This window comes from Mirounga angustirostris, unplaced genomic scaffold (assembly GCF_029215605.1).
Source record: "Mirounga angustirostris isolate CCGP_5_RB_7025 unplaced genomic scaffold, mMirAng1.0.hap1 SCAF_5, whole genome shotgun sequence".
Lineage (NCBI taxonomy): Eukaryota > Metazoa > Chordata > Mammalia > Carnivora > Phocidae > Mirounga > Mirounga angustirostris.
In genome coordinates this window covers 129,067,880-129,089,191 of record NW_026991713.1, presented here as the reverse complement: position 1 = coordinate 129,089,191, position 21,312 = coordinate 129,067,880, and the positions used below count along the sequence as shown (strand labels likewise).

Sequence of the window (21,312 nt, the reverse complement as noted above, 5' to 3'; positions counted from 1 at the left end):
TCCATGCAAATGGAAGCAGAAAAAAGCGAGGGTAGCAATACTTGTATCAGACAAAATAGACTTTTATGAAAGACTGTAGCAAGGACAAAAAGGGTTATTAAATAATGGTTAAAGTATCAATCCAAGGAGAGGATATAACAATTGTAAATATCTATGCATCCAACATAGGAGCACCTAAAAACATAAAGCAAATATTAAAAGACATAAAAAGAGAAACTGACAATAATACAGTAATAGTAGAGGATTTAATACCCCACTTTATATCAATGGATAAATCATCCAAACAGAAAATCAACAAGGAGACAATGTCTTTGAACAATACATTAGACCAGGTGGAACTAACAGATACATACAGAACATTCCATCTAAAAACAACAGAATACATATTCAAGTGCACATAGAACATTCTCCATGACAGGTCACATGTTAGGCCACAAAACAAGTCTTGATACATTTAAGACTGAAATCAGGGGCACCTGCGTGGCTCAGTTGGTTGAACATCCAACTCTTGGTTTCGGTTCCAGTCATGATCTCAGTATCATAGGATTGAGCCCCACATTAGGCTCCACGCTGGGCGCAGAGTGTGCTTAAGATTCTCTCTCTCCCTCTCTCTCTGCCCCTCCCCTCTGCTCTTGCACACACGCACGCGCACTCTCTCTCTCTAATAAAATCTTTAAAAAGAAAAAAGAAGACTGAAATCAGATCAAGCATCTTTCTGACCACAATGGTATGAAACTAGAAATAAATTACAAGAAAAAAAAACTGGAAAAAAACACAAACACATCAAGGCTAAACAACATGCTACTAAACAACCAATGAGTCAACCAAAAAATCAAAGAGGAAATAAAAAAAATACATGGAGACAAATGAAAACACAATGATCCATAATCTTTGAGATACAGTGAAAGCAGTTCTAAGAGGGAAGTTTATAGTGATACAGGCCCACCTCAGGAAACAAGAAAAATATCATACCTTACAAATAAAGGAGCTTAAAAAAAGAACAAACAAGGCCCAAAGTTAGAAGGAAGGAAATAATAAAGATCAGAGCAGGAATAAATGAAATAGAATAAATGGAAAAGATCAATGAAACCAAGAGCTGCTTCTTTGAAAAAAAATAAAAACACTGACAAACCTTTAGCCAGACTTAACAAGATAAAAAGAGACAGGACTCAAACATATAAAATCAGAAATGAAGGAGGAGAAATAACAATTGATACCACAAAAACACAGAGTTATAATATTAAAAAAAAAGTATATGCCAACAAATTGGACAACCTACAAAAAATGGATAAATTCCTAGAAACATACAATCTTCCAAGACTGAATCGAGAAGAAATACAAAATCTCAACAGATCAATTACTAATTAACAAAGTTGAACTCTGGATACCAAAACCAGACAAAGACATGACAAAAAAAGAGAATCACAAGCCAATATCCCTAATGAATATAGATGCAAAAATCCTCACCAAAATATTAGTGAGGTATTCAACAACATGCATTACAAGGATCATTCACCACCAAGTGGGATTTATTCTAGGATACAGGGGTGGTTCAATATTTGCAAATCAATGTGATATGTCACATTAACAAGAGAAAGGATAAAAATCATATGATCATCTCCACAGATGTAGAAAAAGCATTTGAAAAACTACAACATCCTTTCTTGATAAAAACTCTCTCAACAGTGGGTTCATAGAAAACATACCTCAGTATCATACAAGCACTATATGAAAGCCCACAGCTAAAATCATATACTCACTGATGAAAAACTAAAAGTGCTTCCTCTAAGATCAGGAACCAGACCAGGATGCCCACTCACACCACTTTTATCCAACAGAGTGCTGGAAGTCCTGGCTGCAGCAATCAGACAAGAAATAAAAGGCAGCCAAATTGGTAAGGAAAAAATACAACTGTCACTTCTTGCAGATGACATACTAGATAGAACCTTAAAGACCCCACCAAAAAACTATTAGAATAAATGAATTCAGTAAACTTGCAGGATACAGAATCAATATACAGAAATTGTTGCACTTCTATACACTACTAATGAAATAGTAGAAAGAGCAATTAAGAAAATAATCCCATCTACAATTGCACCAAAAAAATAAAATACCTAGGAATAAACTTAACCAAGGAGGTGAAAGACCTGTACTCTGAAAACTATAAGACACTGATGAAAGAAACTGAAGATGACACAAGCAAATGGAAAGACATGCAATGTTCGTGGCTTGGAGTAATTAATATCATTAAAATGCCATACAACCCAAAGCAATCTACAGATTCAGTGCAATCCCTATCAAAATAACAACATTTTTCACAGAAGCAGAACAAATAATCCCAAAATTCATTTGGAACCACAAAAGACCTCAAATGGCCAAAGCAATATTGAGAAAGAAAAACAAAAGCTGGAGACAGCACAATCCCACATTTCAAGTTATATTACAAAGCAGCAGTAATCAAAACAGTAGAGTACTGGCCAAAAAAAACCAGACACACAGATCAGAACAGGACACAGAGCCCAGAAATAAGCCCACACCTACATGGTCAATTAATCCACAACAAAGGCAAGAACATACAATGGGGAAAAGACAGTCTTTTCAATAAATGGTGTTGGGAAAACGGGACAGCTACATGTAAAAGAATGACACTGGACCACTTTCTTATACCATATACAAAAATAAACTGAAAATGTATGAAAGATATAAGTGTGAGATCTTAAACGGTAAAACTTCTAAAAGAAGACAGGGGCAGTCATCTCTTGGACATTAGCCTTAGCAACATATTTATGGATATGTCTCCTGAGGAAAAGGTAAACAAAAGCAAAAATAAACTACTGGGACTATCACAAAATAAAAAGCTTTTGCACAGTGTAGGAAACCATAAATAAAATGAAAAGGCAACCTGCTGAATGGGAGAAGGTATCTGTAAATGATATATTCAACAAGGGGTTAATATTCAAAATATACAAAAACTTATAAAACTCAAGGCCAAAAAAATAAACCAAAAAAAAAAAAAAAATCTGCAAAATGGGCCAAAGACCTGAAGAGACATTCTTCCAAAGAAGACATACAGATGGCCAACAGACGCATGAAAAGATACTCAACATCACTCATCATTATGGAAATACAAATCAAAACCACAATGAGGTATCTCCTACCAGTAAGAATGAGTAGTATCAAAAAGATAAGAAAGTGTTGGTGAGGATGTGAAGCAGAGAACCCGTGTGCACTATTGGTGGGAACTCATACTGGTGCAATCACTGTGAGAAAACAGTATAGAAGTTCCTCAAAAAATTAAAAATAGAAATACCACAGGATCCAGTAATTCCACTTCTGTGTATTTACCCAAAGAAAACGTAAACACTAATTCGAAAGATATATGCACCCCTATGTTTACTACAGCATTCTTTACAATAGCCAAGATATGGAAACAACCCAAGTGACCACGACTGGATGAATGGATAAGGAAGATGTGGTATATACATATACAATGGAATATCACCTAGCCATAAAAAAAAAAATGAAATCTTGCCATTTATGACAACATAGAATTAGAGGGTACTAGACTAAGTGAAATAAATCAGACAAATACCAAATGATTTCACTTTTTTATGTGGAATCTAAAGAACAAAACAACGAACCAACCACAAAAATATAAAAACAGAGTCATAAATACATTGAACAAATTGGTGGTTGCCAGAGGGGAGAGGGTGGGAGGATAGGCAAAACAGGGGAAGGGGATTAACAGGTACAAACTTCCAGTTATAAAGTAAGTATGTCATGGGGCTTAAAAGTACAGCATAAGGTGTATATATATATATTCAATAATATTGTAATAACTTCTTCTGGTGACAGACAGTAACTACACTTAATGTGGCAAGCATTTCATAATGTTTGTAAATGTTGAATCATTATGTTGTACACCTGGAACTAGTATTATATTTCAACTATACTTCAATTATTTAAAAAAAAGTGAGCAACAGAATAGACATTTTTCCAAAGGCAATATACAAACAGCCAACAGGTACATGAAAAGATGCTCAACATCACTATCATCAGGGAAATGCAAATCAAAACCATGATATCACCTCACACCTGTTTGAATGTCAACAGATACTAGGGATGTGGAGCAAAGGGAACTCTTGTGCAGTGCACCTGGGATTAAAAACTAGTACAGTCACTATGCAAAACAGTTTGGAGAATCCTCAAAAAATTAAAAACTGAACTACTCTTTGATCCAGCAATTCCACCTCTGGGAATGCAGATGCCTCTTGAACAACATGGGTGTGAACTATGTGAGTCCATTTATATGTAGATTTGTTTCAGTAAATATATGTACAGTACTGTAAATGTATTTTCTCTTATGATTTTAACATTTTCTTCTCTCTAGCTTACTTTATTGTAAAAATACAGTAGATAATACACATAACATGCAAAATATATATTAAGCAACTGTTTATGTTATCAGTAAGGCTTCCAGTCAGCAGGAGACTATCAGTAGTTAAGTTTTGGGGGAGTCAAAACTTATACACAGACTTTTTACTGTGGGGGGAGGGTCTGGCACCCCCAACCCCTGCATTGTTCAAGGGTCAACTGTATATACAAAGAAAAGGAACACTCAAGGGTGCCTGGGTGGCTCAGTTGGTTAAGCGACTGCCTTCAGCTCAGGTCATGATCCTGGAGTCCCGGGATCGAGTCCCGCATCGGGCTCCCTGCTCAGCAGGGAGTCTGCTTCTCCCTCTGACCCTCCTCCCTCTCATGCTCTCTCTCTCTCGTTCTCTCTCTCAAATAAATAAAATCTTTAAAAAAAAAGAAGAAGAAAGAAAAAAGAAAAGGAACACTCAAAAAGACAGCTGCATCCTTACTTAGGTTCACAGCAGCATTATTTATAAATAAGAGGCAAGACATGGAAATAACCTAAGCATCCACAGATGGATGAATGGATAAGGAAGTTGTGGTGTACATATATATAATGGAATATTATTCACCATAAAAAAATACTAGAAAATCCTGTCTTTTGTGACAACATGGATGGACCTTGAGGACATTATGCTAAGTGAAATAAGTCAGACAGATAGTCAAATACTATATGATCTCACTTATGCGTAGAATCAAAAAAAAGAAAAAAGAAAAACCCCAAAGGGACAGAAAAAGAGAAGGTGGGAGGGTTGGGGACAGGAACTAGGGGAATTGGAGGAGGATGGTCAAAAGATACAAACTTCCAGTTATAAGACAAATAAGTACTAGGGATGTAATGTACAACATGATGACTAGAGCTAACACTGCTGTATAATACATAGGAAAGTTTTTAAAAGAGTAAATCCTGAGTTCTCATCACAAAGAAAAAGATTTTTTTCTTTTTTTAGCTTTTTTTTTTTTAGCTTTTTCTTTTTATTATATCTAAATGAGATGATGGATGCTAACTAAACCTATTGTGGTCATTTCACAATAAATGTAAGTCAAACCATGATGCTGCACACTTGTAAAGGATACATGTCAATTATATCTCAATAAAACTGAGGGCAGGGTAGGGGAGAATGTGATAAATATATAATATACACATATACAACTGTCCAGTTTAAAATTTGGATAATTTATTAATTATAATGTGGTATGAATTTGGAAACACTGATTTAAAGTAATATTTTCCAAATTATATTCCACAGACATTGACGTCCAAGATAATCTATGGGGGAAAAAATAAGGTTTGGTAGCCAAGAACGTGTAAGGAATGCTGTTGATTCCATCCTTCCTTTGGAAATTCACAGTGTGCATTAACATACAAAAAGCTCTGAGAAGTCTCGTACCCTGCAGCAAAGATCCGCCTATTTAACTTAGTTTAATCCAGTGTTTATTAAATTGGGCATTCATTCTTGAAACTCTGTATCACATAATTCCTATTAACCTGAGAGGCAATATACCTGTAGCCTGATGGAGAAGATAGTATTACCTGTGTTTGAACTCTGGATGGCTCTGCCATTTAGTAGCTAGTATTTTCTTCATCGACAAAATGGATTTGGTAATAACAATACCTACCTACAAGCAAAGTACTTATAATGCCATGAGCAGGTTTATAAGTGTTGATTAACATCCAGCAGAACCAGTGTTCTAAGACACACTTTGGGAAACACTGGTAGAGAAACTAAGCCGTTAAGTGTTCTGGGGGCTCCTGTCTAAGAGAAGATTACAGACTAGTTGGACAGAGATGTGTAATTACGACACAATTAGTGGCACCTGGGTGACACAGTACGTCAGTGACCAACTCTTGGTTTCAGCTCAGGTCGTGATCTCAGGGTCATGGGATCAAGCCCCACATCGGGTGCTATGCTCAGCGCAGACTCTGCTTGGGGTTCTCTCTCCCTCTGCCCCTCTCCCCACTTGAGCATGTGCTCTCACAAACAAATAAATAAATCTTTAAAAAAAAAAACTAGGCTCAAGGATATTGTAATAGTTTAGCTAAACAGAGAAGAAAGGAGCAGTCAACATGAGAGAAAAGGAAAACAGGTTTAAAGGTACTTCAAACATAGCAAAATATCAAGTGTGACATTTACAGGAAGTTTAAGCATGACAAGAAGGGGGGGAAAAGATGGTAGCAAATATCCTTGAGATAGATACAAGAGGAGTAGGAGCATATTCTGGGAGGGGACTTGGGTAATTAAATGCGTTCATGTCAGGTTCAAATCTCTCCTGGACTTGATCTCAGGAGGTGGGGGACAGAAACAGCTCTGGGAGACTTGAGTAATGGGTAGAGTTAGTTACAGGAATGGTTGGGCTCACCCTTCGAAGGTGTCAACAGGAGGGAAAAGGGCCTATACTAAGATGCAGGATGGGGTTTTCTCTCTCCCCTTCCCAAAAGGAGGTCTGTGTGGGGACTCTGGGAAAGCCAGGCTGTTTCACCACGAGGTTCCATTCCATTCAAAATCCCATTTGTTCCCTCAGCCTTCCTCCTTTCCCCACTTGATGACAGAAGCCTGGGATTTCTATCAGGTAGGAAGGTTTTAGTCGCTTCTCCCTCTCCCACGCTGGCCAGAGGACTGCCAAGTTCCACATTCATCCGTGAAACTATGTCTGAAATGGCTACTTGACACAGGAACATCTTTCATAGCTAAATTTATAAGCCTATTATACATTTTCATTTTCAATCTTTATTTTGCTCAAAAACCCTCACCCTATCCCTGATGCCCTTCACATCCTTATCCCATTCGTGGCTTAAGTGCACCCCTGAGCTTCCCTCAGGAGTAAGAATGAAGTTCAGGATGCGTTAAGGGTCAGAATGTCTGAATATGCACACTACCTGGTAATAAAGAATACTTTTTTTTTTCTTCTTGCCATGCCCATGTCAAAGTGACTGCCTCAAAACCACCACAACAAAATTTCCTACGAGGAGCAATGACTCCTTCTACTCCACCTGGATCAGCTGAAATCCCCAGGTAGTATTACCTCCTCTAATTAGCCGCCTTCCCTCCCTTGCAGCTGAAAACTGAACCAAATGTCCATCAGTCATGTCCCTCCCTATGTGAAGGTCTTGTTCTCTTCCTGCTGACTTTCCACTTTCAGGCTAATTGCCCCAACCAAGAATAGACATCTGCTTGCAGTGTGACCCTGAAAGTCACAGGGTAACAGTTTGCAGTTTTGCCGCCAGGCATCTCCCGGCCAACTGCTGGACACACAAGAGCATCACTGTTTGCCAGGACCAGTGCCCAGCCCCGGGGCCTAGCATTTTGACACCCTGCTCCTCTCAGGCTGCTCCCGCCATTTACTGTGATTTCCACAGCAAGGAAGGGCTCCCTGCTCCAAAAATCCCTCCCTTAACAAGCTTCACTCAGAAACCGAAGCCTTGCATTCCACAATTAGATAAAAGGCAAAAAGTCAATTATCCTGAAGACGTTAAACAACAATGTTTTCTCACCTGGAAACTTGAACGGCCCTTCGCTGAGAGGTGATTTTAAAAGGACAGGATACACGGCTTCAAGAGCCTGAAAGGAGGAGAGAGGGTGCGGTCAGGGGGTTGCCCAAAGACAAACTGCTTCTACCCAACGAAAGGGACCTTCGGCACCCCGGCTACGTGCCAGGCATTGCACTATACTGGCGCTATATACATCATCTCATTTAATCCTCACAATGCCCCCATGAAGGGGCATTACTGCCGCCGTATTGCAGGTAAGCCAGCCGAGTGTCAGGTGTTTGTCTAAGACCACGCAGCCCGTAAAACAGCACAGGTTTTGCTCCGTGGTTTCCCTGATAACCACCGCAGCACACAGGTGCTACCTGCCTGGCCCGGGAGGGCAAGTGTGGTTCATTCCCACCGCCCACTGGACGTGCCCTGGCGGCTAGGGCGGCTACCAGAGCGCAGCCAGCTGTCAGAGGCAACGAACAGCGCGCTGATATACTGGGGGGCAGAAGGACACGCTCCCACGCGGCACAGGGGAGGGACGGCCCCACGTACCTGCTAACGCCATGCCGGGACACCACTTCTGCCTCCGAAAAGGCCGGACCGACCTGTGGAGCCGCAGGGAACCCTGGGAAGTTCCTTGCGCACTGCACTCTGGGACAGGGGCGGGGCTGCCATAAGCCACGCCTACATCCCCGTTCCCTGGCCGGGCTGCTCCACGGTCCCCCAGGGTAGATGGGGAATGTATTGCTCTGTGCAGGGTGAAGAGAAGCCTGGGGAACAGCTACGCTCACCCCTGCCTCTTTCTTTTCTGGCCCCAGCCTCTGCCCCTTCCCCACGCCCGAGTTCTTTTCTTCTCATGCAGAAAAGTAAAACCACTCAGCAAGTAGTCTTCCTAGTATTTTTATTTTACGCTAACCCACAGTTTTTAAACTTAAAAGCCAAGCCTTTGTTACTCTGGTTCTTTGATTTCGCCTTCCTTTGGAGTAGGCTTGCCAGAGAAAATCCGAGTCACCCAGTTGCATTTGAATTTCAGGTAAATGACAATTTTTTAGTATACGTCCCCAAAACTGCAGAGGATATAATTATGCTAAAAATTCTATGTCATTGATCTGATTCAGGTTGAACTGAGCACCCTGCATATTTATTCTTTAAGTCTGGCCAACGCCACTCTGGAAAAGCAGAGGCCTGTTTTCCGATACCCTCAAGCAGGATAAGTGCCAAGGGCAAAATATGTGTGTCCTTGCGAGATGGGAGATTATGTTAATATTTCACAATATCATCTTGCCACACAAATAAAAATGCACACATTTCCTAAGTGTTTTTAAAGGAAGCATAACAGGGGCATTTTATCTGCACGATCCACAGAGCTGGGTACTGTCAGGAATTGATTTGGAACACATGAAACTGTCCTATATTGTGTAAGGTAGGAAGTACACATTTCTGTAAGAGCAGTTACCACAAGCTGCTGTCTTGTAACTCTGTTTTAGTCACTGACATTCAGACCATGTAGACACAAGGGAATTCAACCAAAGAAAATTCAGCAAAGCTCCAGTGGTCCCTCGTCACACACAGACACACTGGGACTTGTTTAAACAAGCAGAATGGCAAAGGGCTCTGAAGGGAGGTATTCACTCTTTATGTGAACCTGGACAAGTTACTTCACATCTCTACACCTCAGTGAAGGATCTGGCATGAAAATAAACACACCGTGATAGGAACTCTTCTAGGCAGAATTGGTGACGGAACTGAGGTGGTGGATGTGACAGTTTCTAAGCAATTTAGGTCCACTGAGACAGTGCTGGCTTCGGCCACACACGGACTAGATCTGAGGGACAGATGACTGAGTGAGGGAAAATATGACTACAATGGAATATTTCCATCAGCTTAGTCATAAAAGCAAAAAGGCCATGTTTGGGAACGACTGCACCTTGCTTCATGTTTGTCTTTAGCCCACGTTCTAGAGGGGTCTCTGCCCTAGACTTGGGATGGCATCCAGGCAGAAAAGTGGGGCCCAGAGCAAACAAGGGAGATCTAAAGTGCATGACAGCTTTTCCCAAAGGTGCACCAGACCCAGCCTTACCCAACCGTCTTGGACCCGCCTGCCACTCCCATCCCTTCCCTAAGCATCTTCCCTCCCCCGACCTGATTAATATTCCTTCCATTTCACACTTCTCCCTCTGGAGTGAAGTTGCCATAGTCACAAGCATCTGCCTCCTGCGTAATAATACTGTGACCACTCACGCGCTAACCTGGACCTCCAAACCCATTTTCGTTCTCTTTATCCTTTCTTTTTAAGAGTGTGTGTGTGTGTGCGCGCGCGTGTTCACACCCGAATACAAGAATCTGAGATGGAAAATAACTTTAGCCTTCAGAGAAAGGTTGATTTTTCTTAGAACTAATGGGCTCTTTTTTGCCTGTATCTCTGACATAACCAAGGCCCGTTCTAAGTTTGCGTCTATTGTGCTCAAAAAGAGATTCACCCAAGAAAGGGCCTTCATTCTGCCCTGGGCTTTAGGCCTAATTCAAGGTCCCCTGGGCAGTAAAGGACAACAATAGGACATTTTTTTAAATCTGTCATCAGCTAGGGCCTCAATGGCGCTGATTTTCCTGCACAGTGCCTAGGTGGGGGGTTGCCATGTGGCCCCCTCTGCCCATGTTCTACCCCAACGAAGAAGAAAACAGACAAAGATCCTCTGAAGGACTGACTCTTCTAAGAAGGGTGAGAAATATCCCCTTTCGGGCGCCTGGGTGGCTCAGTTGGTTAAGCGACTGCCTTCGGCTCAGGTCATGATCCTGGAGTCCCGGGATCGAGTCCCTCATCGGGCTCCCCGCTCGGCAGGGAGTCTGCTTCTCCCTCTCCCACTCCCCCTGCTTGTGTTCCCTCTCTCGCTGTGTCTTTCTCTGTCAAATAAATAAATAAAATCTTAAAAAAAAAAAAAAAGAAAGAAATATCCCCTTTCATTCTATCATCTCTAAAATGGGCACCACTCACCAAGAGCTGTACATTTTTAAACAATCTTCCCGCACTACTAGCATATTCTTAAGATACGTTACGATGACCCAAACAAGCAACAGATGAAGTTCCAGAGTTTCTCGTGTGTGCCCTATGTTTTTTTAGGAATTGTAGGCTGATAAAAGGAGGTCAGCACCTGCCTTCAAAGAGCTTACAACACCAGATAGTCCCCAAGTGGGCCTCCAAGTGGGTAAGTTTATTTAGTTTGTGGGGGAGAGGGGTTTCCCACCATATCAGCTTCACTATGTCGGCCGCCCTGTGACCCAGCAGATTGTAGCCTGTGACGGTTGGAGTGGTAAGGACCTCAGCCAGAGAAGGCTCTCAGCAGCTGAGTATTTAACCTTGGGAATAGAGTAAAATAGAGAATGACCTTAGGGGACCAGCATCCCGATTCTCTATTTGTCATATTGATTCCCACACTTCTGCAAGGCATAAATTCCTCCAGGTCTCCTTTCCTCAGTTTCTCTTCATCTCTGCTCCTGGAGAGATGGGCCTCCTATTCAGGTGTAGAGGATAGGAATGGGGCAAAGAAAGGAGGAAAATGCACTCCAGGTCCTGCTTTGTTTCTAACCAAGACTCCTGACTTAACATTGCTCTCAGGACTGGGGAGAAAAGCGAAGGACGCTTGACATATGGCGTCATATGCTTAAACATAAGGAGTCATGACGTCATTAGGCATCTGACCCAAACTCCCTCTTTCTTCCTGCTCAGAACTATAGGAAAAGTCAAGGTCAAAAGCAAAACCAGGTTGGAAGGGTGAGCAGAAAAACCATCAGGCAAAAACCAGTAGCAGTTAACCCTCCCTAAGCTAATGTTAAATACACTTACTATAGCAATAAATAATAACGCAGGATGGAGTATACATGGTGTAAACACCTTTCATACGATTCTAACTTTCTCTTTGCTTCAAGAGCCACCGATTGTTATGACAACAAAAGAGAAAAACAGATCACAGTATTAATTTCATATTTGGGCTTCATTTGCTCCACATTTGCAATACAACGCACGCATAACAAACAGCCCGGGGCCGAGCCAAAACAGAGAAAACACGCCTACCACAGAAGGGCACAACGGAGCACCCTCTCGGCCTTGAGTTTTGTTCAATAAAAAATAAATAATAATTTTCTACAAAGAATAGAAGTTTGGTGGCCCACACAATTTGCCATTTGATTGATAACACTTGAGCAGTGCATCATCCCATTCTTGCCAGCCCAACGATGCAAGGGACAATGAGAACAGGCAGCGGAGCATCTTCTGCAGAAAGTTGTCCATGACAAGTTTTTTAGCTGAGGAAACTTAAACTTGGCTGACCTGGCTCTTGGCCCCGAGATGCCTGGGCCTCTGTTGCACCACCCACCACCCCCCCCCCAAACCCCCACCCAACTCACTTTGTGCTTTCTGACCAGAGTGATCTTTTCAGAACAAAAATCGGATTCTTCAGTGTGGAGAGAAAGGAACTCTCAGACTGCTGGTGGGAGAATAAACTGGTGGCATCTTCCTTGGATAGAAACTTGACAAGATCTAGCAAAGTTGAACATTCTCAGGATCTGTGACCCAGGCATGCCCTTCTTGAGTACAGAACTGCTGCTCATGTCTCCAAGGAAATATGTCTGGGACTGTTCATTCCCATATTGTTTACAGCAGAAAAAAATTAGAAGCCATCTAATTTTCCATCAACAAGAGAAAAGATGGATTATGAGTATATAGATGTTATGCTGTGTGTATCTTACCACAATTTCTTAAAGTAAATGAATTAAAAGGACAATGCAGGGATCGCTGTGGTGCTGGGACTGTTCCTCATCTCAGCTTCATCAGTGTCAGTATTTTGGAAGTGACCTTGTACCATTATTTTGTACGACTTAGAACAATAATCCATGAAGAGGAATAAGTTTGGGAACAGTGGTGAGTGGGGATGATTAGATCAATCGGGACACATGGACATCAAGCTGCCTTCCAGGTTGTCCATTGTCAGCTCAACTCCTGGCACTTAGTGTTCACTAAATACTTGATCCCTGTGGTGATGGCCCCCTAAAGATGTCCACGTCCTAATTCCTGGAACCTGCAAATATGTTATATTACATAGCAAAGGGGAATTAAGGTTGCAGATGGAATTGAGGTTGATTATCAACTGATCTTAAATAAGGAGATGACCTTGGATTATCTGGGCGGGCCCACTGAAATTACGAGTGTCCTTAAATGTGGAAGAGGAAGGCAGAAATGTCAGCGTCAGAGCTGTGCAATGTGAGAAATACTGCCATTGCTGGTTCTGAGGATGGCAGGAGGCCATAAGCCAGGGAATGTGCACCTTCTAGAAAGTAGGAAAGGCAAGAAAAAGATCCTCCCCTAGAGCCTTCACAAAGGAATATAACTCTGCCAACACTTTGATTTTAGCCCAGTGAGCCCTATTTGGACTTTTTACCCCAAAACTTAATGATAATAAATTCATGTTGTTTTAGCCACTAAATTTGTGTAATTTATTATAGAAGCAATAGGAAGCTAATAGAATCTTTAATGGGTAGTTGGACCACTGGTTTGGGAAGGAGTTGGGCGAAGTCCCTGTCAAGTCCCAAATCCCTCAGTGAGGAAGGGGAGGCCAGATGGATAAGAAGGAAATTAAAGATAACTCAAAATTGTAACTGAATAACAAATCAGAGACTAAGGCCATCCCCACCGCACTATCAACATCAGACAACAGGAAGCAATAGAAACCTCCCTTAGAAAGAAAAGTAGCAACTGGACACCAGAATGTTAGGCAAACTACTGTCTTCTTTGGCCTCACAGAATGAACTGCTCCACCCCTGGCCCAAGACAGACAGGCCCGGGGCCCTTCCTCTTTATGGGCTCACTTCGGGAAAAAGAGATCTGGCCATCCCAAGAATTCCCTGAAAATGGAATTCCAAGCTATGTCTTTCATGACAAAAATAGCATTTGGTATCACCATATATTTTAGCATTGTATGCCCAGGTAGCATCCAGTGAAGCCCCACTGGTTGGATAGATCCTAGTGTGCTTGTCTTATAAGGAGAGAACCCTGACTTCCCATCTCTCCACATTTCTTCAGGATCCACCATAGTATATATCCCTTATTCATGCCCAGATTGGACCTAGAGGCAGTCGATGTCCGGGGAAGGGGGACAGAAGTGGGAAACCAATACTTAGAATATGATAAATCCATAGATCACAGAGCTTTGAAACACCTGGACTCTGTCTCAAAGGGGCTGACCCCAAAACTAGGAGATCAGAGATCAGGGTTCTGGGTGTGGGTCACAGAAGCTTGGGTGATCTGTTCCTCAAAACGTCCTAGTTTATGAGGACCGTCATAAATGATAGAACAAGAGAACAAGAACCGGGAGTGGATGAGAAAGAAGAAACAAAGGCAAAGACAAATGAGTGGAGATAAAATATCAACAGAAATGAGACGAGAACCCCAAATTCAATTCTACATACTCTGAGCTATGGAGAAGCCAAGGGAAAAGGGACGCTTACCCAGATCAAAAAATAAAAGCAAACCAGCCACTCAGTAAAAAAACAATTAGACACCATTCAAGGATGAGACGAAGAAATTCTCCTGAGGATCCTTGCAAGAGAAGAACGTTTAACGTATTGATCAGTGTCCTCAAATGCTTCCTTCTAGGACACACAGTAATGAGTTCCTTGGGACTTATTATAGGATGGTGGCTTCACACCAATATGAAACTCGGCCACTCAAGAACCACAATGCACTAGGCTTCAGGTGTGCAGTTTTTAGTGGCTCTGGCTAAATTCCAAAAACTATTTTAGATCATTTAGATGTATGGAAGGACTATGGATCTTTCAGGGATCTTTACTGAATATTGTTTCCAACTAGCTTCAAGATACCACATAAAGGCATTTCTGACAACTTTTCTTTTTATATTCATCCCAAATAGTAAAGAAAAAAAACAGAAATACAGACTTCATCTTCAATGAAATGAAAGGATTTTTGTAACGGAATGACCCAAAGTGAAGGCAAAAAAACAGATGGACATGACCAAGCTGGGAGCAGGAAGGTCATACCTAAGGGCCCACAGTAAAGAGTTGGATTAAGAAGAAAGATCTGCCGTGCAGCCCAGAAAGCCCCCAGGACCAGAGGCAGAGGTGCAGTGAAAGGCAGGGAAAAGTGAACAAGTGAAAGCAAGAAGTTTGTTTGGAAGTCTGTAGGAGGAGAACTTAGACTCCCAGGCCCTAAGTCCACCCATTCTGGTAACCAAAGCACCCCACCCCCCAGGAACGCTAGGACCTTGAACCAGAGAGGGGATTCATGGTTGTCAGGTGTTGAGGAGGGGATGGTGGAGGGCCCAGGACCGTACGTAAGAGGGTTGAATGAAGGCTTGCACACTGACAGGAGAAACAACCCAAACTCTGCTCCGTCCTGGCTCCAGAACTCCAGGAAACAGGCGGATATTCCTAGGTAGGGAATAGAGGATCCTTCTCTAGAGAAACTGATACACCCTGGAGAAAAGAAAGACCAACAGATAATGATACATGGGGGGCTCCAAGGAGAAAGCCCACTGGCCACCCACTCCACACCCAGTACAGCTCCCGAGGCAGGCAGCCCCACAGGGGCCCACAAGCTCCAATCAATTTCTTGTACATCAATCACTCTTAAATATGAATGGACTGCAAAGGGTCCCAAGGCATTGGAGGAATGTCTTCATCGTGAAAGAGAAGTAGCAAAACAAACCGAACTTGGGGGAAACAGAAATTTTAAGGACTGAAATAGAACTTGGGGGGGGGACTGCCTATAAATAAAATCTGCAACTGGATAGGAAAAACCTAAACAGACGACAGAATAATGCAGTTATTAACTCTAAGAAAAATAAAAGTTGACCAAGAAATAAAATATTGTCACGGTACATTACTTGACTCAGCAATGAACAATATTCACAGAGTCACCACAGAAAATATGGAAGAAAGAGCTAATAAAAAATGTGATTTAACCAGAGTGGGAGGATAGGAAACGAGACAGGTGTAAGGAAGTAAAATTCCTCATCTTCCACAAAACTGACAAATCGCAATACAGAATACTTATATTATTTAAGAATGTGGCATTAAATACTACAAGAAATAATAAAGACAATGAAAAGTATTTTTTTAAAGATTTTATTTATTTATTTGAAAGAGAGAGAGCACAAACCAGGGGGAGAGGCAGGGGGACTGACACGGGGCTGGATCCCAGGGCCCCAGGACCATGACCCGAGCCGAAGGCAGGTGCTCAACCGACTGAGCCACCCAGGCGAGGAAGAAGGAAGAAGATAGGATGGCAATAGGAGCCAGAAGAGTCTTTTTTTTTTTTTCTGATTTAAATTTTTAGTTATCATTTAACTTGTTTGATAATGTGCATGCTTTACTCAGATAAAATGAAAATTGATTTAAAAAATGTAACATGTCTCTCAGCCACATGTGAAAGGTATTAAGTGATGGTCAATTTACAATTGCACAGCCTAGGATTCAGCCATTTGACTCAGCCAGTGCAGTTAGGGATGTTGAGTTACCACAATCTGCTGAGCTAGGGAATGGAGGGCACATCTTGTAGCACTAACTGTAGGCTCCATGAAGGCAGGGATAACACCAATTATGTCCACCTGGCATGACCACCACACCTGCTGTGCTAAATAATCATAGCTAACATCGTTGTTATTTACCACTTGCTCTGTGCCAAGCATTTTCTATATAGCAAGCCATTCAATCCTGCCAACAGCCCACTGTATCCCTCATTTCATAGCTGTGACAACTGAGGGACACAGAGGGCAACTAATTCATGCAACATTCCCACCTAGTAAGCAGTGAAGCCAGGATTTGATTGCAGTCTGACACCTTCCCTCTCAATGACTATGTGCTCAATAAATACCCATAGGAAGGACGATGGCGAGGTCAAAGGCAGGAGGGAAGAAAAATTAACAGGAAGAGAGACAAAAAAAAGGAAAGAAAAGCCAACTATCCCTAGAAAATAATTTGGAATCTGATATAATGCAAAAAAAACTCTCCAAAATTCCACTCCAGAGAGCAGGAGTGTAGTCATTTTAGCCTGGAAAAAGTTGGAGGCATGTCTCTTCAAAAGATGCTTCCAGAGGATCAAAACCCAGCACCTATAGACTGGCTAGCTTTGGGCAATGCTGCTTCCTGGCATCTTCTCCATAATTACCTTGCTGCAAAATGTAGCTGAATTAATGATGAAGGCCACTCACTCCATGAGGAGGAGGCTGGTAGGACCGCGAGCACCTGACCTCATGGGACTCACCACCCAGACCCAGAGACAACATCTGCGTATGTAATCCCAGTCTTCCCTTTCAAAAATAGGAATCAACATACCAGTGATAAAACAGGATTTCTCTGGCTCCATCCCACCTGCCGTCCCTGGGCCTTGGCAACCCCAGCCTGAGAACCTCTCCCACGTGCTCATGAGCGCCATCCTCGGCCACCAGGGGCTGGCCATGGTCCACCTCTCCCACTCGCCTCCAGCGGCCACCAGGTCAGCTGCGCACAACCTCCCACGTGTCATTCTGCAGACGTGGGAGCCACAGGGCCCAGGGCCCGAGCAGGTGCTCTTCTCTCTTTCGTCTGCACCCCACTGCAGCTCCCAGGCAGGCCCTCCAGCAGCGATCCACACAGGACAGGTCACTGAGCACCCCGGGGGGCCACCTTGGCTCCTGGTGCCCCTCAGATATGCAGTGAAACTGTTTCCCTGCTTTCCACTTGCGGCCCTCCCTTTCCAGAATTTGGGCACAAATCCACAAGGCCTTCTTTGAAAAGAGATCCCACCTGGCTCCAAATGGCAGGCCCTGTCTCAGTGTCGAGCCTGGGGGCATGACTGGCTCTTTCTGCTGATTTTTTTTCTCCTTAGTTCCTCAGGTTAACAGACCCCTGGGAAGAATCCTGGGAGAGCTGGGGAGGGGAGGAGTTTGAGGGCAAAAACACATAGACTCTCCTTTTGGGAAAAAGAAGATTCTCACCCGCTGAGTTGGCCAGGGGCCCCGTTGGGAAGATGTGAGCGTAACTGAGCCACAGAGGAGGACGCGGTCTGGATAAAAGTGGCATGGAACCTTCCAGGAGAGCGGGTTCCAAGGCAGGGGTGCAATACAGTACATGATGTTGCACGTGAAACTGGTTATGCTGAGCCAGAGGGACACGGAGGAGAGCATGAGACGAGGCTCCAGATCTTAGATCCTAAGTTTTTGTTTGTTTTTTGAGGATTTTATTTATTTATTTGGAAGAGAATGAAAGCAAAAGACAGAGCCTGAGCAGAGGGGGCGGGGCAGAGAGGGAGGGAGAAGCAGACTCCTAGCTGAGCAGGGAGCCCGGTGTGGGGCTCAACCCCAGGACCTGGAGATCATGACCTGAGCCAAAGGCAGATGCTTAACCGACTGAGCCACCCAGGCGCCCCTGGGTAATTAAGTTCTAAGTCTCACTAAACTAAACACAGTTAAGTGCTTTGGGAGGCCATCCTCTTGAGGTCTAGGACTCTAGAATTCCAAATACCCCAATCAATACCCCACCCCAGAGAGAGAGACAGACGGCTGTGTGGACAGGGAGCCCCCTGGGACTACCATGTTTTGATGGCATGACCTCTGGGTTTCTGCCCTCTGGAGACCTAGAAATGGAGTTCTGACCCCCCCAGTCAAATAAGCACTTGGGTCAAAGAGCTGATTTTATGACACCCGAATCCAGCCAAAATGCCTTGTCCACTTTGGGTGGGGGCACGCTCTATGGCCTGAGCTCCTCTGGCCCAGGCCGTGTGCTACCCATGAGGTTGGAGGGAAACCCCCTTTGGACCCCAGCCCTACTCCTATCCATGGACCTAGGAGTGTGGATGGAGAGAGTCCTATCACTTCTCCACAGCACCAAGGAGTGTCCTGGTGCTAGGGCATTGGCCTGTTTCCGACTTCCCGGGCTCTCCCAAGCGTGGGTCTGCTGAACACCATTAGCAAGCTGAATGGATGTGACCTGTGAGTTACACAGCTGCTCAGAAGGATAATTGCTCTGTAATCTAAACCATAATGGGTGTGATGGAGAGAGAGTGTTCAACAGTGGCCGCCCTGCATGCCTGAGGACGTCCACAAGCTCAGTTCCCTGGGACCTGGTCCCTGGCTGGGCACACGGGGACCCAGGGTGGTGAGAGCACCACAGGGTCCGGTACCGGTGGAAGGATCCACAGGCACACTGGTGCAGGGAGCTGACCAAATCCTTCAGGGGCATTATGTCAAGTGAGCGTAAATTCTAACAGAGCGGATCAAGTGGATGAGAGGTGTGGGGCAGACAATTTCACATCAAGGATGGCATGAGAGCCTGTGGGAGAGGCACAGGTCTTGTTCGTCGTGGTCCCTGCGGTCCTCTCCCACTGGATTTCCTGCCTCTTATGGCCAGGTCACACTTCCTTCTGACTCTCCAACCGCTCCCCACCTACTGTGCGCACAACCCTGAGCAGGGCCAATGCGGAGGGCAGCCTGACGCCTGCACACGCGTGAGCGGGGGCAGCTCTGAGCCGGGCAGGGGTCCCAGTGAGGCGGTCAGCGGCTGGTCAGGGCGCGTGGGAGGGACAACAGTACCACAAACAGCAATGAACGCCTGCGGATGGGGAGAGCTGGGACCAGAAGGGCACTGCGAAGGCCCCAGTGGAATCCTGCCCCTCCGCCTTCCGTCCACTGGGGGACGTGGCCAGAGCCGGGACTGTGCATCCTTCCATCCGTGGCTGAGGCTGGGTGACTGAGGTTGCCTTCTCACGTCTGCCTCTCATGCCTTGGCAGAGGCTGAAGTGTCCCTGGGAAGCGTGTGATGGGGTGAGACCAAGGGGCTGGGGTTCATCTTGAGGATACAGTGTCATTGCACTGCACCCCTTCATGGTGGTTCTGGAGACCCCAGGAATAACCTCCCCCATGCCCACCTCCTCCCCAACTCCTCCCCTATGTCCCTGACACTTCGGCACCCCAGGCACCACCCCAGGCCAGCTCTCCCCTCCTTCTCCTGGAGGGAAGAGGGATACCACTTGCGAGGGGGTTGGGAGGAGGAAGAGGGGCACAGATCTCCCTCACTTCAACCCTGGCCACTCCTAGAGGATGCTGAACCCCCTCAGCAGTCTGGTCCTGCCCATCTGCCACCTGCTCCCCCACCCCCCACCAAACCGGAGCTTTTAAAGGAATCAGCTTTGAAAGCGGGGGGAACCCCAACCCTCCAAGTAACAAAGAATCATATAATTACTTTGCAGCTACTTGTCCTTGGTAATTTGATGCTTGTGTTGCTATAATTACACATTCGGTAGAGTTAGAGAGTCACAGTGCTTGTGTAGCCCATCAGGGACATCTGTTTTCAAACGGAGAAAAAGTCTGAGAGGGAGCCTGGTGCATAGAGGGCCCCAGACCCAGGCGGGACGGGTGGGGGTGGGAAATGCAGGGCAAGAGGGCAGGCGAGGCTAGGGGGAGCCACGAGGGACTGGAGCGAGTATTTACTGGGGGCCCACAGTGTGGGGGCACCAGCCCCGATACCCGGAGCGCACGTGGCCTGTGTGTGACCCCCACGCCTGGCAGCATCCTCAGTGACCACAGGCTCCGGTCCCAGTTCACCTCTGAGGCCAGCTCTCACCTGCCCCCCACCTCTCCGCACCCCCATGGAGGCTACGTTCCACTCAGTCTCAGCAAACTCCTACCTCCGCCCTCCTTGGGCTGGGCCGCATCCATCCATCCTCCACATGACCTCCAGACAATCTTCTAAAAAGGCAAATGTGGTGCAATTACTTCCTGCCTGTCAATCACTGGTTTAGCGTTGGCTTCGGGAGAAAACGCAGGGCCCTGGTGTGGCCCACGCGGTGGTCTGGCTGCCCCCGCGGCGCCCAGACTAGGCGGGCTGAGGCTGCCTTGTCTTGCCTGACAGGAGCAGCAATGTGCCCACCTATCCACGTAGGTCAGCTGCTTGGCCGAGCCCATAACCGGGCTCTATTTCATGAGCCTCCCCCCATCCCAGGGCCAGTCCTAGAGGCTGCAGAGAGGATGGGCGGGAGAGGGCCAGATGCTGGGTGACTCCCCACCCACCACAGCGTGTGACCCACATCACCCCACGTCTGCCGACAGCCCTGACCCTAGATCCACTGCCACTCCCTCTTCCCCTCCCTCTGTAGGCCATCCACCAGGAAACTTAGCACTGCCCTGAGAGGACCTGCTTCTGAGCAGCTCTCACCCCTGCACAGCAGTTCACCTCTGCCCCCCATCTCCCTGGTCTCCCCTTGAGCAGTCCCCTCCGCCCAGAGCCTTCTGTAGCTCCCCTCACCTGGAGGGGCCCCTTGCTTTCCCTGCTCCACCCCCCCTCCCCCCCCCCCGCCCCAAGCACACCCTTTCTCAGCATCCTCGCACCAGCATGAAAGTTCCAGGAGCAGGGGACTCTTCAGTGCTTTCTTCCTG

At 45.1% G+C, this 21,312-nt stretch overlaps 1 long non-coding RNA gene across 2 annotated transcripts in view; it reads right to left on the bottom strand.

The window, feature by feature from the left end:
• The window catches only part of LOC123841954 (uncharacterized), a 112,049-nt gene that overhangs the window by 35,276 nt on the left and 55,461 nt on the right, over positions 1–21,312 (bottom strand). For both annotated transcript variants that reach the window (XR_006790331.3, XR_010411715.1), the window contains one exon: positions 7,910–7,976. This is a non-coding gene — a long non-coding RNA (uncharacterized LOC123841954). The remainder of the gene's footprint in view (positions 1–7,909; positions 7,977–21,312) is intronic.